This window comes from Triticum aestivum, chromosome 1A (genome assembly GCF_018294505.1).
Source record: "Triticum aestivum cultivar Chinese Spring chromosome 1A, IWGSC CS RefSeq v2.1, whole genome shotgun sequence".
NCBI lineage: Eukaryota > Viridiplantae > Streptophyta > Magnoliopsida > Poales > Poaceae > Triticum > Triticum aestivum.
The window spans coordinates 339,521,150-339,537,725 of record NC_057794.1 but is presented as its reverse complement, the minus strand read 5'-3'; the positions used below and the strand labels follow the sequence as shown (position 1 = coordinate 339,537,725).

The 16,576-nt window shown below is 44.1% G+C and overlaps 1 pseudogene; it reads right to left on the bottom strand.

Annotated features, from left to right (window-relative positions):
- Window positions 1-6,656: 6,656 nt before the first annotated feature.
- LOC123126055 (cytochrome P450 704C1-like) lies at window positions 6,657-12,823 on the bottom strand (annotated as a pseudogene).
- Between the last annotated feature and the right edge of the window lie 3,753 nt (window positions 12,824-16,576).

Sequence of the window (16,576 nt, the reverse complement as noted above, 5' to 3'; positions counted from 1 at the left end):
GGACCTACCAGTAACTAAAGAATGGGCCCACATGCCCTGGCCCTCAGGGTGATCAAGATGGAATTCTCCAAAGACTTAGCGTACACTTCAAGGTGTATTTGAATGATCGGCATGATTGCCGCTAGATTGTAACCGACCATGTGTAAACCCTAAATACCCACAGTGCCTACATAAGCTGAGGGGTTTAGTCTGTATAGGACACATTTTCAAGGTCTAGAGCTTAGAACTCATTCATACAATCTTGAGGTAGATCATGTTGTACTTTGTACCCCATCCACAATCATTATAATTAGAGCAGGACGTAGGGTTTTATCTCTTCGAGAGTGCCTGAACCTGGGTAAATATCGTTCGCATGGGGTGATGCAATCTATTGGCGGCATCTTGACGCAGAGAGTATGGTTGCGCAGCCAACAGTGGGATTTATAACCCAACACATTTAATTGTTTGGATCGCTGAAAAGTGGTAATGACAATGCAAGATTGACTCTGATTTGGTGGTGCTTCTTGAGTACCTGGTCTCGAACTCCGAGTGAAAACCCTAGGTCTGACCTGAGTGGATTATACCTGGCAACGGTGATGTGTTCGCATCGTTACCTTGTCAAAGACATTGCTCACATATGCTCGGACTTGTTCTTTAGAGTTAAAACATACAAATGGCCTCTGTTGTTTGGATCCGGCAACAACTACGCTTGAGCGTCGTTCCATTCCTGAAGGCATTGTTGTTTAAAAACATTGTCGTCCTTGTGGTGTCAAGAGATGGTTGGTGTGGATACCATCATTGTTGTAATTTGCTGACCATTGTTTTGAACCCTTTGGGTTTTTTCTTTTTCCTCTCTTAGGCATAGTTTCGGTCTTATGAGTTTGCTCTTTGAGGATGTGCTTGTGCGTGTGTATGTGTGTGTGACAGAGAGGGAGTATTGATTGTGTGCATCCTAAATATGCAGAGGTTGGGTGTGTTCTCATTATGTTTCTATCCACTTTATGCTTCATTTTGAGGTCTTTTCGGTACTTTGCCAGAGGGGAATCGATCATGGAGTGTGACGCCCCCGATTCAGTCGTACACTAATCATACACGCAAACGTGTACGATCAAGATTAGGAACTCACGGGAAGATATCACAACACAACTCTAAACACAAATTTAGTCATACAAGCTTCATATCAGAAGCCAGGGGCCTCGAGGGCTTGAATACAAAAGCTTGACCATAAACGAGTCAGCGGAAGTAACAATATCTGAGTACATACATAAAGTTAAACAAGGTGCCATAAGATGGCTAGCACAAACTGTTGGGGAACGCAGTATTTCACAATTTTTCCTAAGATCACGCAAGATCTATCTAGGAGATGCATAGCTACAAGACGGGAGAGTGTGTCCATGTACCCTTGTAGACCGAAAGCGGAACCGTTTAGTAACGCGGTTGATGTAGTCGAACGTCTTCACGATCCAACCGATCCAAGTACCGAACGTACGGCACCTTCGTGTTCAGCACACGTTCAGCATGATGACATCCCTCGAGCTCTTGATCCAGCTGAGGATGAGGGAGAGTTTCGTCAACACGACAGCGTGGCGACGGTGATGATGAAGTTACTGGCGCAGGGCTTCGCCTAAGCACTACAACGATATGACCGAGGTGTTAAACTGTGTAGGGGGCACCGCACACGGCTAAGAGAAGACTTGTTGTTACTTTGGGGTGCCTCCTCCCCCGTATATAAAGGAGGAGGGGAGGAGGTCGCGGCCGGCCAAGGAGGGGCGCACCATAGGGGGAGTCCAACTAGGATTCCCAATCCTAGTTGGACTCCCCTTCCTTTTCCAAGAGGGGAGAGAGAGAGGGAAGGGAGATAAAGAGGAGAAGGAAATGGGGGGCACGCCCCCTCCCTAGTCCAATTCGGACTCCCTATAGGGAGGGGGCGCGGCCACCCCTTGTGGGCTGCCTCCCCTCTCCCCTATGGCCCATGTAAGCCCAATATTCCCCCGGGGGGTTCCGGTAACCCCTCGATACTCCGGAAAAATGCCTAAATCACTCGGAACCATTCTGATGTCCGAATACTACCTTTTAATATATGAATCTTTACCTCTCAACCATTTCGGGACTCCTCGTCATGTCCGTGATCTCATCCGGGACTCCAAACAAACTTCGATCATCAAATCACATAACTCATAATACAAATCGTCATTGAACATTAAGCGTGCGGACCCTACGGGTTCAAGAACTATCTAGACATGACCGAGACACATCTCCGGTCAATAACCAATAGAGGAACCTAGATGCTCATCTTGGCTCCTACATATTCTACGAAGATCTTTATCGGTCAAACCGCATAACAACATACGTTATTCCCTTTGTCATCGGTATGCTACTTACCGAGATTCGATCGTCGGTATCATCATACCTAGTTCAATCTCGTTACTAGCAAGTCTCTTTACTCATTACGTAATGCACCATCCCATAACTAACTCATTAGTCACATTGCTTGCAAGGCTTATAGTGATGTGCATTACCGAGAGGGTCCAGAGATACCTCTCTGATACGCGGAGTGACAAATCCTAATCTCGATCTATGCCAACTCACCAAACACCATCGGAGACACCTTTAGAGCATCTTTATAATCACCCAATTACGTTATGACGTTTCAAGCACACAAAATGTTCCTCCGGTATTCGGGAGTTGCACAATCTCATAGTCAGAGGAATATGTGTAAGTCATGAAGAAAGCAATAGCAATAAAACTAAATATCATAATGCTAAGATAACGGATGGGTCTTGTCCATCACATCATTCTCCTAATGATGTGATCCCATTCATCAAAGGACAACGCGTGTCTATGGCAGGAAACTTAACATCTTTGATTAACGAGCTAGTCAAGTAGAGCCATACTAGGGACATTATGTTTTCTCTATGTATTCACACATGTACTAAGTTTTCGGATAATACAATTCTAGCATGAATAATAAACATTTATCATGATATAAGGAAATATAAATAACAACTTTATTATTGCCTCTAGGGCATATTTCCTTCACAAACATGGATACAGATCGAAGAGGCGCAGACCTCCTGCCTGGGATCCTCCTAAACTACTCATGGTCGTTGGCGGTGTGCACGTAGTAGTAGGCTCTGTCGGTGTAGTGGTAGTCGTCGTCGGTGGCGTCTGGCTCCTCGGATCCACCATCTAATCACGGCAATCGGGTATAGATGGAAAAGAGGTAGCAAAGCAACCGTGAGTACTCATCCAAAGTACTCGCAAGAATGACATCAGATCTATGCTACATATGCATCGATATCAAATGAAAGGGGTAGTATATGTGGACTAAAATGCAGAATGCTAGAATAAGAGGGCGAGAAGCTAGTCCTATCGAAGACTACGCTTCTGGCAGCCTCCATCTTGAAGCATATAGAAGAGAGTAGTTGGTAAGTATCAAGTATCATCGTATAGCATAAACAAACCCGACGATCCTCTCCTTGCCACCCTATGAGAGAGAGATCACCGAGTTTCTCTGGAACTTATCTGGGTGTGTTTTATTAAGTATCTGATTCTAGTTGTCAGAGGTCGGAATACAACTCCAAGCATCCTGTTACCGTGGAAATGGCTATTCGAATAGATCAACTTACCTGGAGGGGTGCACCACATTTCCCAACACGCTCAGTCACTCTGGCCGAGCACACTTTCCTGGGTCATACCCGGCCTTGGAAGATCAACATGTCACATCCCTACCTCTCTCCTAGGTGATCTCAATCTGCCCTGTCGCTCCGCCACAAGGTATCACTCAGGGGGCGTCGGGAACCCAAGTCAACCAGTACCTGGATGGAACCACCTGCCCCTTCAGCCCCCACCTTCGTGAATCACTCGCGGGTACTCTACGAGCCGACCCGACTTTAATTGTTAACTTTATTTTTAAAATTTGAAATTTGAATTGATTTGAATCAACGTGAGACTTAGCAACAGTAACAGTGGTGACATCGCATCATTAGTAGGGGATTACTGTAGCTTGATTATCCGGGCGTTACATGAAGGGCCTCTACGTCAACCTTGTTGCCACTCCGATGATGTGTCACAAGACCTATGGGTCCATAGCAGTAGCGAGATGGTTCTCTCTCTCTCTCTCTCTCTGATCTTCAATAAGATGTAATCTTCGGAGATCTACATATATAATACACATGTGGTGTGTTTGTTGTGATATGATAAACTGTGGGTTTATGATCATATTGTTCATTGAAAGTAATTGAGTTATTTCTAAACTTTATTATGTGTGATTGTTATGGCTTTGTATTTCTCTGCGATCTATCTGTTTAGTTTGACCAACTAGATTTATTTATCTTCAGTGGGAGAGGTGCTTTATGGTAGGTTCAATCTTGCCGTGTCCTGACCTCATGATAGAAGGGGTAGCGAGGCACGTATTTGTATTGCTGCTATTAAGGATAAAATGACATGATTAGATCATATTGCTTGGTCTTATTTTGTCTATATTATGTCATCATACTTAAAGCAATACTATGTTTGTTATGAACTTAATACCTAGAGAGGCAAGCTTAGAAGCACTCTCGAAGTGGAGTAATAGTAGTAGGCGTTAATAAGTTTAACGGTCTACTTGTTAGGGATGTGATGGATATGTATTGATCATGCCATGAATAACATCATAACTACGCGCTTTTTTATCAATTGCCCAACAGTAATTTGTGCACCCACCGTTTGCTATGTTCTTGAGAGAGATGCCTCTAGTGAAAGTTATGCCCCCCCTTGTCCATTCACCTCATATTACTAAACCCCTAAAACCTTGCTACAATTTATTTATTTTTATTTTGTTTTTCAATTTATATATCTACCACTATGAGAAGTAATCCTTACAATTAATGAGTACAAGGGGATTTACAACCCTCTTGCCTACGTTGGATGCAAGTATTTGTTTGTGTGTGTGCAGGTACTGTCAACCTTTGTTTGCATGAATCTCCTATTGGTTCGATAAACCTTGGTTCTTAACCGAGGGAAATACTTTCTACTACTATACTACTTCACCCTTCCTCTTTAGAAAAAGTCCCAACGTCTATCACAAGTAGCACCGCACGATTAGTGGATCCACTTAGTTGTAGGTGATTGACCATTTGCCTAGTGTGTGTACGGTTTTGAGCTTGTGTGGATATCAGGTCTGGACCATATGCACTTGCATCATTTTTGGTGGTTGCAACTGTCGAGCCAGGATCAATGCTACTCCTTTTTACCGTTTTACCCCCTCCCCCCGTCTAGGCATTGCGTTTTCTATGGCTTCCCTATTTGCCGGTCGATCATTTGTGTGTGTGCTTTGATGTTGGTTGTGCATATCTAAACTATGCAAATGTCTGAGTGTATGCTCGTTGTGCTTATACCCCATACTACTTCCCTATGAGTTGGAAACGCCCTAGGGTCATGGAGACACGATGGATCCCTACCCTTACCGACATGTGGGTACTGTTTTTAGGTGCTTTTATTAGCTTGGTTAGGCTTTGTGTCCTACTCGGGAAGGCCGAAGGCGAGGTTGCGGCGGCTCCCTGAAGATGGGATAAGCTTCTCCTCACCTAGCCCTGGTCCTAGTGGTGCGTCTAGCAGCGTCGGAGGGCGTGTGAAGGTGTGTTCCCGACAGATCTCGTGGGATACGGTCGGTGTTGGTATTTGGTGGATCCACTTGGATCTGGTCTTTCGTTCGTTTGTGTTCCTGAATTTACGGGTTGGATCCTTCCGATCTACGCTTCTCTTCATTGGCGAAGGTTGATGTTCTAGTGCGATGGTCCTAAGGGTCCTTAGCATGACGACTTCCCGATTATCTACTATAACAAGGTTTGTCCGACTCCGATGAAGGAAAAGCGATGACGGCGGCGCTCCTTCGGCTCGCTCTGGTGATTGTAGTCTTCGTTAGATGATCTACAAACCTGGATGTAATCCATGTTACTTCTGGTATTCTTTGTACCTTTTCTTCTTTGAAAAGGAGGTTAAAACCTGGTCTTTGCGTTCAAGGATGCACACGTGTCATCTTTGTTAATTATCCAACATAGCTTGACAAAATAAATACAAGGATCAATTCAAAGACACCTCCTCGATGACATATGTCGCTACACCTACAATCATGATGATGTGCCCTGACCTCGCACGAACACACACCATCTAACCCGGTGGCCTCGCCAAGCCGCCCCACGGCGAGCCGAGAGTACCAACCGATCTAGCCGGCCCTTAGCGTGCTCTGCATGCACACACACTAAAGAATCCGCCGCTACCATCTTCTGTTATACCATCTTCAGGAGGAATCAACCGTCATCTGACGTCACCACTACGCCAACACCCTGCGCGCGTCCATTTACACGCGTCAACTGCTGAGACTCCACTGCGTCACGCCGCCGAGACCCGCCGGACGATGCAATAGATGCAACACCACACCACCTCTTGGCCCCTCTAGTCAGTTTCAAAATGATACCCTCGGGAGGAAAAAAGACATCAAAGACGTCGTCATCGTCCGCTATGATCAATCCATGCGCAGCCGTGTTGTGAAGACGCACGCAGCCGCCGGAATGCTGGTAGATGAATAGATTAAAAAATCCCAAAAAGAAAAGAAAAACATGCGCAAGTCCCCGCGGTCCATTTGTCATGAACACGAAGGCCCCTAGAAACGTACTCTTCTGAGAAAGAAAAAAGAGTTTGCGGAGAAAAAAAGCAATCCATTCTGGTACCGGTGAGAGGTCCGATTCACAAATCACAATCACAATCACAATCACAAGAGATGCTACTCTGCACAGACCACACTATATACTGACGCTGGACTCAGCTTATTATTCGCGCGTGGCGACCACACACAAGTCGCATAGTATCTTTGGTGTCTCTGCAGAAGGACGCATGGGCCTGTCACTCGCATTGGCAAGCCAGCTGCCAGCTACTGTATCTGTATGTGTATATGCCCAAGCACAATCATCTCGCCACAGCCGTGAGATGGAGACCCTGCTTGATGTAGAGCGTGATCATGGTCCTGTAGTTCACGCTGGCGTCCTTGTCGCGCAGACCCAGCACGAAGAAACGGAGCAGCACTGCCGCGAAGACCTTCATCTGCCTGTACGCGAACTCCTTTCCAGATCCTCGGACCAGCCTGCATGCAGACCAACCAAGTAGCAGGTGTCCCGAGTTAGAAATAACCCTCACAAATATAGCTAACTTATGTTCAGAACAAGTTTTAGAAATAACCCTCACAAATATAGCTAAGTTATAGACCGTTTTTTACAGTACCCTATACTGCTGACAGGGGAGGGAGCAGTATATTAAAATCTGACCATTGAATTTCTGAGGATAGGTACGTCCAGAACAACTTTCAGCTGCCAGTATTATCTTTCAAGTTCAGAACACGTTTCACTTGGAAGGTCATGGTGTTTTTGTGTGACATGGTTACCTTTTTTTTTTGAGGGATGTGACATGGTTATACCTGGAAAGCTGTGAACTTGAAAGGGCTTTCTGGCTGGAACACGCCGTGTTCGTCGAGCCACCGCTCGGGCCGGAAGGCTTGGGCGTCCTCGCCCCACAGGCGCTCCATCCGGCCCATGGCGTAGGGGGCGTAGAACACCATGTCCCCCTTGCCGACGCTGAAGCCGTTGGGCAGAACGTCGTCCGAAAAGCACTCCTTGTTATCCTGATGAAACACCCAACAAAAATTACGTAGGAGTACAATTTTACATGCAATCCCACAAAGCAACGACTTTTCCTTCGATGATTACAAGTTTGGAGCTTGCTGTTATGGATGGATGGACTCACCAACGGGACCGAAGGGTACAGTCTGAGTGTCTCTGTCAGGGCGGCATGCAGGTAGTGCATCTTGTTCAGCGCCTCGTCGGTAAGGCTCTGCGAGAAGTCGTCGATGGACGCGGTCTCGCCGGCGTCGGCAGCCTCCCTGGCCTCCTCGCTGATCTTCTCCTGCACCTCCGGGTGCTTGCACATCATGTAGAGGAACCAGGCCAGCGCTCCGGCGGTCGTGTCCTTGCCGGCTATGACGATGTTCATTATGATGTCTCGCAGGTACTTGTAATCCACCTCCCCGGACTCGCTGGTGGTCGCCTGAATGAACCTCGACAGCAAATCACACTTCGACTCCTGTCAAGTCGAGTAGTAAGTAACCAAGTCAGGACTCGAGCTCAATTTCAAGCACAGCAAGCGTGTTAAGTCGATGGAATAAGGTCAGAGCAGGTTAGATTACGGCGTCGTGTGCCTTGCCGACCGACATCTCGTCGGCCCTGGCGCGGATGTGCTTGTACGCGAACTCGTCGACGACCTTGATCCTGTGCCTAAGAGCCGCCTCCGCGCCGACGTTGAGGAACCTCGCCACCTTCCAGAACGCGTTGACGAAGCGGAGCAGGATGAACTCGCTGGCGTCGTCGAACGCCGCGGCGAAGCGGCTCCCCTCGTCCGCCGCCGCCCCGGACAGCGTGTTGAGGTCCAGGCCGAAGGCGATGGTGAAGATGGAATCCATCGTCGCTTTCATCAGCAAGGCCTGATCGATCCAAGAGACATGCACATGCAGGACAGCCTTGTCAGAACCCCCCTATGATCGATAGGAAATGATGGTTTGCCAGATTGATCAGATCGGTGCCTGGAAGTCCATGGGCTGCTTCGCCGCCGCGTTGTCGGAGACGATGTGCGCGAGCTTGGCGGCGTTCTTGTTGAAGACGCCGCCGCTGAAGTCCCGGAGGGCCCTCGTCGAGAAGTCGTAGCTGGCGATCTTCCTCTGCTGCTTCCACTTGTCGCCGTCCACCGCGAAGATGCCGTCGCCGAAGAGGTCGCTCGTGTTCTCGTAGTTAGACTCGCCCTATGTGTTTGTTCAGAAACATCGTACGCATGTCAGCGAATAACATCACGCTGACTTGGTGAGGGCATCTGTTTTATTAGTTTTGGGTATAGAATCAATTACACTGATGGTGCTTATACTTGACACAAACAGTCCTTTGGTGTTAGGGATGTATTTGAATGACAACCAAACCATATTATACCAAAATTTTGGCTTGCCCGCAAAATTTGGTGCTAGTTTGGACTGCTGCCAAAAAATCGGCGCGCCAACGACAGCCGCTAATCGCGTGTATAATTTTGGCCAACGAGTTGACGAGCCAAGGGCGTGGAGAAGCTCCGCCAAAAAATTGGCGTCACCTTTTGCCCTCTCTGTTTTGGTGGGCCCCAGCCAGTTTTACCTTTTTTTATTAGTATAATGCATGCAACTAGGCTGCAGATTCTTTGGCTGGTAGTTACTTAGTGAGCCTTCTCATGATTAGCATGCACATGCATTTGTGGACGACCATCGACCATCCGATGGCTACAATCCAAACAAGAATAGCTTATCAAATTTTTGGTCATGCTTTGGCATTGGTCATACCAAAATTTTGGTGTGGCAAGCTGGGGCTTAAACCAAACATACCCTAGAACTTATGGCATACATTAAACTGGTGTAAAAACTTGGTATGGATACGCAATGCTGTGCTAATCACATTTGAATACGAAATTGACGCTGACTTGGCGCGCCAGCGTGGCGTGGGGCCTGTTTCTTTTTTGCAAAAACCCCTCAACTTTTTTTATTTCTCACAAAAAACCCTTATCAACACGCAGCAGATGTCATTTTATTTTGACTCTATGACACATGGGGCCCACCTCTCAGTACGTGAAAATAAAAATGAAACAAACGCCCACAGGTCTTGAACCCAAGACCAACTGCTGGATAGCTAACCATCCAAGCCAGTCCATCATTTACGTTAAAATGACAGATTCTGATAATAGTAGTTTTTAATGTAAGGAGGATGCATATTTTTTTTAGCAACCATCAGGAGAACGCATGTGGGACTTATATGAGCTGCAAATAGCGCGGCGCATTTAGCACGCACTAGTTTTTAATACATATGTAAAACGTAAGTAATAAAAACAATGTTCAAATATTCGTGTGTTATAAATATTATATACAAACAATGATTAGTAAATAAAACTATATGAATATACACCCATGTACTCCTTTCGTAAACAAATATCCAAACGCTCTCATATTTCTTTACAGAGGGAGTATTATATAAAAATGTTTGGTAAATACGGAGATTTAAATGTTTATTCAATGGATACAAAAAAATTATACACTTGTAGCTTATATTTAAATGATACAAAATGATGAATACAAACATTTGTGCGATATAATTTTCACTCCTGATTTATATTCAGAAAAATATAATTGAAATATTAGCCACTAATGAATATTCATATGAAATTTTAAATTTTAAATTATGAATATTTATTTATACAAACATTGAAATATAAACATGTGTGTATAATTACAGAATTGTTTGTATACTTTAAATAATATTTCGGAATTGTAATGTTAAAAATATTTGTATTGTTATTAATTAGCCAAACATTTTTGTAATTCATAAATCTTATTTTAAATATATGAATATTTTTAAAATAACACGTGAACAATTATGAAACGTAAGTTATTAAGTTTGTATGTATAATATTTGTACCACGCAAATAATTAAATATTATTTTCATTATTGAGATTAGAAGTTACATACCTTTTACAAATTTCTAGAAAAGAACAGGTGCAAACGGGCGGCATTGATCACAGTCCATTTCAGCTCCACGAGCGTCTTTGTTCTGCCACATTAGTTATCCATTTTGTGACGTGAATACTAGAAGGTGTAGTCCCTACATCCTTCTGTGTGCAAGGCAGAGTCAAGGGTTCGAGACACGGGAGCTTTATTTATCGTTAATTTTCACACTGCACTGACATATGGGACCCATCTCTCATAGAGTCGAAAAAATAAAATGCCAATTCAAGTTGTTTTTTGCAAAAGAAAAACAGGCCATACGCCCTCCTCTCAGCCTTCCAATCAGTGACAGTGGGCCCCATGCCAAGTCAGCATCGCTTCGTATCCAAACGTGATTTGCACTGTACTTGCACGTCCGAGCCAGGTTTTTGCGCTAGTTCAATGTATGTCACTAATTCTAGCACCAAAGTGACCGTTTGCGCCAAGTTTAGGCACCACCGGTATAATTGACTCTTGGGTATATTGGTACTAGCTAGTACTCCCTCCATTCTTTTTTATAAGACATTTTAGGCAACTGACCATGAATTATTTTGGGTACTATTTGTACAATCTAAAACGTCTTATAGAAGTGAACATAAGGAGTATATTGGTAAAGGGTGTCTAACTCGTACGCCCTGTGTATTTGTCCAAAGCATCATACACATGTCAGCCAATAACATCACTATCACTTGCTGAGGCCAACTCTTTTACTCCCTCCGTCCCAAAATGTAAAATGTTTTTATAAGCTAAAGTAGCTCGCAAAATAATCTTACATTATGGAACAGGTAGATTAGTTAGTTTTGCGTCAAAATTCTTGCACATGTGTTGTTAGCACATCCAATTGCACGATAAAATGGGGAACTGATACTGTTTTACAATTAACGAATCCAAGTCCAAGATCTCTAACAAGGATAACAATCTACTACTCCCTCCGATCCATAATAGTGTCATGGTTTTAGTTCTTTATTAGCTTTTTTTTAAAGAGAGTTTCATGTCTGACTTCCATTGACAGAAACCACAACGTCTTACATTACCACTAGATCACCCACGCACACCTACCAGCAAGCAAGCAGCAGGCAAGCTTCTTCCACAATGCGCTTCCCTCAACGATGAAAGCTGAAACCACAGCTCCCTCGTTAGGGAGGCAAGTCAAGATGATGAGCACACACCCCATCAGACGGCCACCCCTAGGAAATCCCACACGTCGGGCTCTCCAGGGGTTTCAAAATAAAAGCAACACTATTCTCCAAGAGTTTTTTTTTATACCAAACTGAATTAAGCCGAAACTAGGCCAACGATAGCAGGAGGGAGGTAATAAGATTGAGGCCAAAGCGGAGAGCAGGATTTTCATCTAACGGGATTGCTAAATCTCAGTCGACAGAGACTTAACGAAATCTCAGTCGACTAAGACTTAACGAAATCTCAGTAGATATTATATTCATGAGATTTTACGTAGAGATCCGTGCAATTTAAAAAAAATCTTCTTTTTTATATATTGTGTCACTTGACTAAGACTTGGTTAAGTCTCGGTCGACTGAGATCTAGCCACACCCTTCATCTAACAGGCCAGTCTGAATGATTTAACTCATAATCTCATATGCATGCTGAAGTTGCTCTCTATGTCCAGATTAGTTAACACATATGAGCACGCATATATAGCTGAATTAAGGGGTCCTTAATTAACTGCCATTTTACTCATTTTACTGTACTTGTACTCCTAGGTTAGTCCTGAGGATTCCCTCGAAAAAAACAAAGTCCTGAGGATACTGTATTTGTGCACCTTGCCGTAGTTGGAGAAGTTAGTCTTGAGGATGTGCTCGACCACCGCCGGGTCGGACGTGTAAATCTGCCCCCGTCCCGGTGAGAGCAGCCTGAACGTCATGTGCTCGCGGAACAGGTCCGTGTAGTAGTCGTGCAGCCGCCGGAGGTGGTATACCTGGTGGAACACCGTGCCGACCGCCGGCGGGTACCGCTTCGCTCCGGCGACGCCGCCGCGGCGGAGGACGACGGCAAGGTACGAGCAGATCGCCAGCACGGCGAGGCCGGCAGCGGCCAAGAAGGACGGAGTGCACTCTGTTATTGCCGTCGCCATAGCTACCGTATGTGCTGTGAATCGGCCGGCCGAGGCTTTAACTAGCTGTGGGTATGTGGATATCTGGATAGCTGTCTCTAGGATGAATAAACTATGCTCGCGCTAGACGTCAGCCGGCCGGCTGGACCGCCATTGGATCGATCTGCACTCTGCAGCAGTGCTGCGAGAGCGGACGTTCTAGACGCTGGCCAAAAATGACCATCATCATCTACTAGAGCACATCTGTTTAGGGGCGTGTACCATAGCGTAGGGCCATGCATTGATTAGGGCCGCGACTGTTGGTTGTACTGAAGGGTGCATTTGGTGGCCAGGCAGTAGGGAACCTTCTATTTATCGTTCATCGAAAATACATGTTCTACACCTCATAAAATCTGAAAGGGAGTGGCTAAGGCTTAAGGCATGTACAATGTATAGCCTCAAGGTGATGCCTCGCATATCATGTAGGATCGAATATAACGTAAAGTATGTTTGGATAGGAAAGCGGGATCCTCTTCAAGAGGTGGGTGCTTGAAGAGAAAAAGTATGGTCTGATGACAAAATCTGAAAAGGTTAGAGTAAAAAGTAAAGATGTACATGTACTAAAGTCTTTATTTTCTATTTTTTTAATGAGGCCCACTAGTAATAGCTCGCATTGGGAAGAAAAAAATAAATATAGATACCTCAAATTACTTTTTATCATGGGGCATATGTAACCATATACCACCACCATTGTACATGCTCTTAATCGACTGAAACTTTGCTATGTCTTAGCCGGGTGACTCGTCCACGTCTTGATTTCACGTGCACCAAAAATCGAGAGCTATATCCGCGCTTCGAGCGTGGCGCTAGTGAGTGCCGACTCTTGCGCATGCCCATTAGCAGGAGCGCTTGCTCCGCTCGGTTGCTCCACAGCTGGTTTGCTCGTATTTCTAAACAAAAGAAGTTAATGAATTAGAAAAAAGTTCATAAATAAAAAGTTCACGAATTAAAAAATTCAGGAACAAAAAAGAAGTTCAGGAATTTGACAGAAGTTCGGTAATACAAAAAATCATTAAATTTGAAAAGTTTTATGAATTTGACAAATATCACGAACTCAAAAAAAGTTTGGGGATTTAGAAAAAGATTGCAAACATGAAAACACACATATTTTAAAAGGTTCATAAAATGGAAAAAAGGATTGTGAATATGAAAAAGTCCATAAAGTTTGAAAAAGACACGCAAGTTTGACAAAAAAATGCAAAATTTGAGAAAAAAAACCCACCAGCTTTTTAGAACTTTGTGCATTCTTAAAAATAAAAAGATGAAAAATAAAATAAAAAATCAAACAAATGTCCAAAAAAACTCAAAAAAGAACGAGCCGGAAACTTCCAGAGGTTTCCCAAAACAGGGAGGAGCTGAAATCACTAATTAAGGAGTACTCGTTGCAAAGAACACTCCACCTTCCCAGGTCACGACAAGTGGCGCACATGCAGCGCACCACTTGTCGTAACATGAGAGTTTTACCTTTTTTCGTTCATTTATTCAAAATATTTTATCTCTTAAACCATGTGTCCAAATCTCAAACCGTTACCACCATTGGATTCCTCACGTCGAGATTTTCAAAACTGGATCTCATGTTGATAGGTTTTGACGAACTTTTTTACACGAAAAAACGGGCGAAAAAATGGAATCCGGGAGCACGGTTTTTTTTCCTTTCCAAAAGAGACACGCCCGTGCCTCTCGCGAAATCACAACCGTGCCTCTTGTGAAAGCAAAACCGTGATTCTCGTGAAAGGAAAACAAAAAACAAAAAACGCGTTTTTTTCCCTTTTCGAAAGAGACACGCCCGTGACTCTCGCGAAAGCACAAGCATGCTTCTAGTGAAAGCAAAACCGTGACTCTCGCGGAAGAAAAAAAAACAGAAAACGCGTTTTTTTTCCTTTTTTGAGAGGCACGGCCGTGACTCTCGTGAAAGCACAACCGTACCTCTGGCGGAAGCAAAACCATGACTCCCGCGAAAGAAAAAAAAACAGAAAACACGTTTTGTTTTTCCCTTTTCGAGAGGCACGGCCGTGACTCTCACGAAAGCATAACCGTGCCTCTCGTGAAAGTAAAATCATGACTCGCGAGAGAAAAAAACAGAATATATTTTTTTTTCGTTTCAAAAAGGCACGACCGCGACTCTCGCTAAAGCACAACCGTGCCTCTCGTAGAAGAAAAACCGTGATTTTTCGCGAAAAAAAAAAGAAAACGCGTTTCTTTGCGCAATTTTTTTTTCATAATTTTTTTATCAAAAAGCTAAGGAAAACCGGAGGAAAACCAAAATGTCAAAAAAAAACCCGTTTAAAAAACCAAAAACGCGTGCGAAAAAATAAAATAAACAAAATCTGAAGGGAGTGTCCAGAACGCGACACGTGACGAATGGCTGAGAGCGCCAAGTGACGCTAATCGTTGCGAGGTTTCTGAAGGAGCGCTCGTTAACTAGTTGCTTTTGAGAGGGGCATCCTCTCGCTGGAAACTTAAATGGGCCGGCCCATTAGATCAAGGGATGTGCATTCCTCTTCCAGGAAACTTAGCTGGGCCGGCCCATTATATCAAGGGATGTGCGTGTTATCGCAGCGACTATTTATAGCCTTGAAATATGATCAAGGGATGGTCATCATCATCTAGTAGTAGCACATCTGTTTATGTACCACAGTGTAGGATCACGCGTTGATTAGGGCGGCGACTGTTGGTTGTACTGAAGGGTGCATTTGGTGGCCGGGCTATAGGAAACCTTCTATTTGTTGTTTCGTTGAAAATACATTTTCTACACCTCGTAAAATCTGAAGGGGGTGGCTTAAGGCTTAGCCGACTGAGACTTGGCGATGTCTCAGCCAGGCGACTCATCCACGTTTTGATTTCACGTACATAAACAATCGAGAGCTTTTTTTTAGGGGAAAAAACCGAGAGCTATATCCGCGCTTCGAGCGCTGGTTGCTGCACAGGCGCTCGTCAGCGCCGTCTCTTGTGCTGGCCCATTAGCAGGAGCGCTTGGTTCGCGTCGAGTGATCCACTGCCGGTTTGCTCGCATTTCTTTAACCATACAAAAAAAGTTAACAATTTTGAAAAAAGTTCGTAAATAAGAGAAAGTTCAAGAATTTAAAAAATTGGGAAGACAAAAAAAGTTCAGGAATTTGACAGAATTCGTGAATACAAAAAATCATTAACTCTGAAAAATATCACGAACTCAAAAAAGGTTCGAAATTTTACCTTTTTGCGAATACTAAAACACACATATTTGAAAACGTTCACAAAATTAGAGAAAAGGTTCAAGAATACAAAAACTTTCATAAACTTTGAAAAAGACTCGCAAGTTTGGAAAAAAATACAAAATTTGAGGAAAAAAATCACCAAAATTCAAAAAGTTTGTGCATTCTAAAAAATAAAAAAGAAGAAAAATAAAATTAAAAACCACAAAAATGTTGAACAAAACCCAATTCCGAAAACCCAAAAAATAATCAGGCGGAAGCTTCCCAAAATTGGATGGGAAGCTTCCAGAAGTTTCCCAAAACCGGGACGAGCTTTCTCTCGCATGAAACTTAGATGGGTCGGCCATTAGATCAAGTGGTGTGCGCGTTATACGGTTAAGGACTGTGCTAACGACCAGTCGACTAGTCGTTAGCGACAAATCCGCACGATCCCCTCGATGAGGGAAACAACGCTCCACCGCTATTCCCGTGCTTCTCCCGGTCGATTTATTGCACCATAATTAAAAACGCGAAAAAATTACCTACACAGGATTCGAACCTGCGTCGAGGTGGAAAGGATAGGCCCAAGTACAAAGCCCAACAACCATCACGCCAACCTAGTTTGTTGTTCATTAGTTCAACAACGAAATTGTTTTAAACTCTTTGTTACTACTGTCATAAGAAAAAACGAAAGCTATTTTTCTGGAAAAATTCCACTTCATCTATGAAAGTTACCGAGGGTA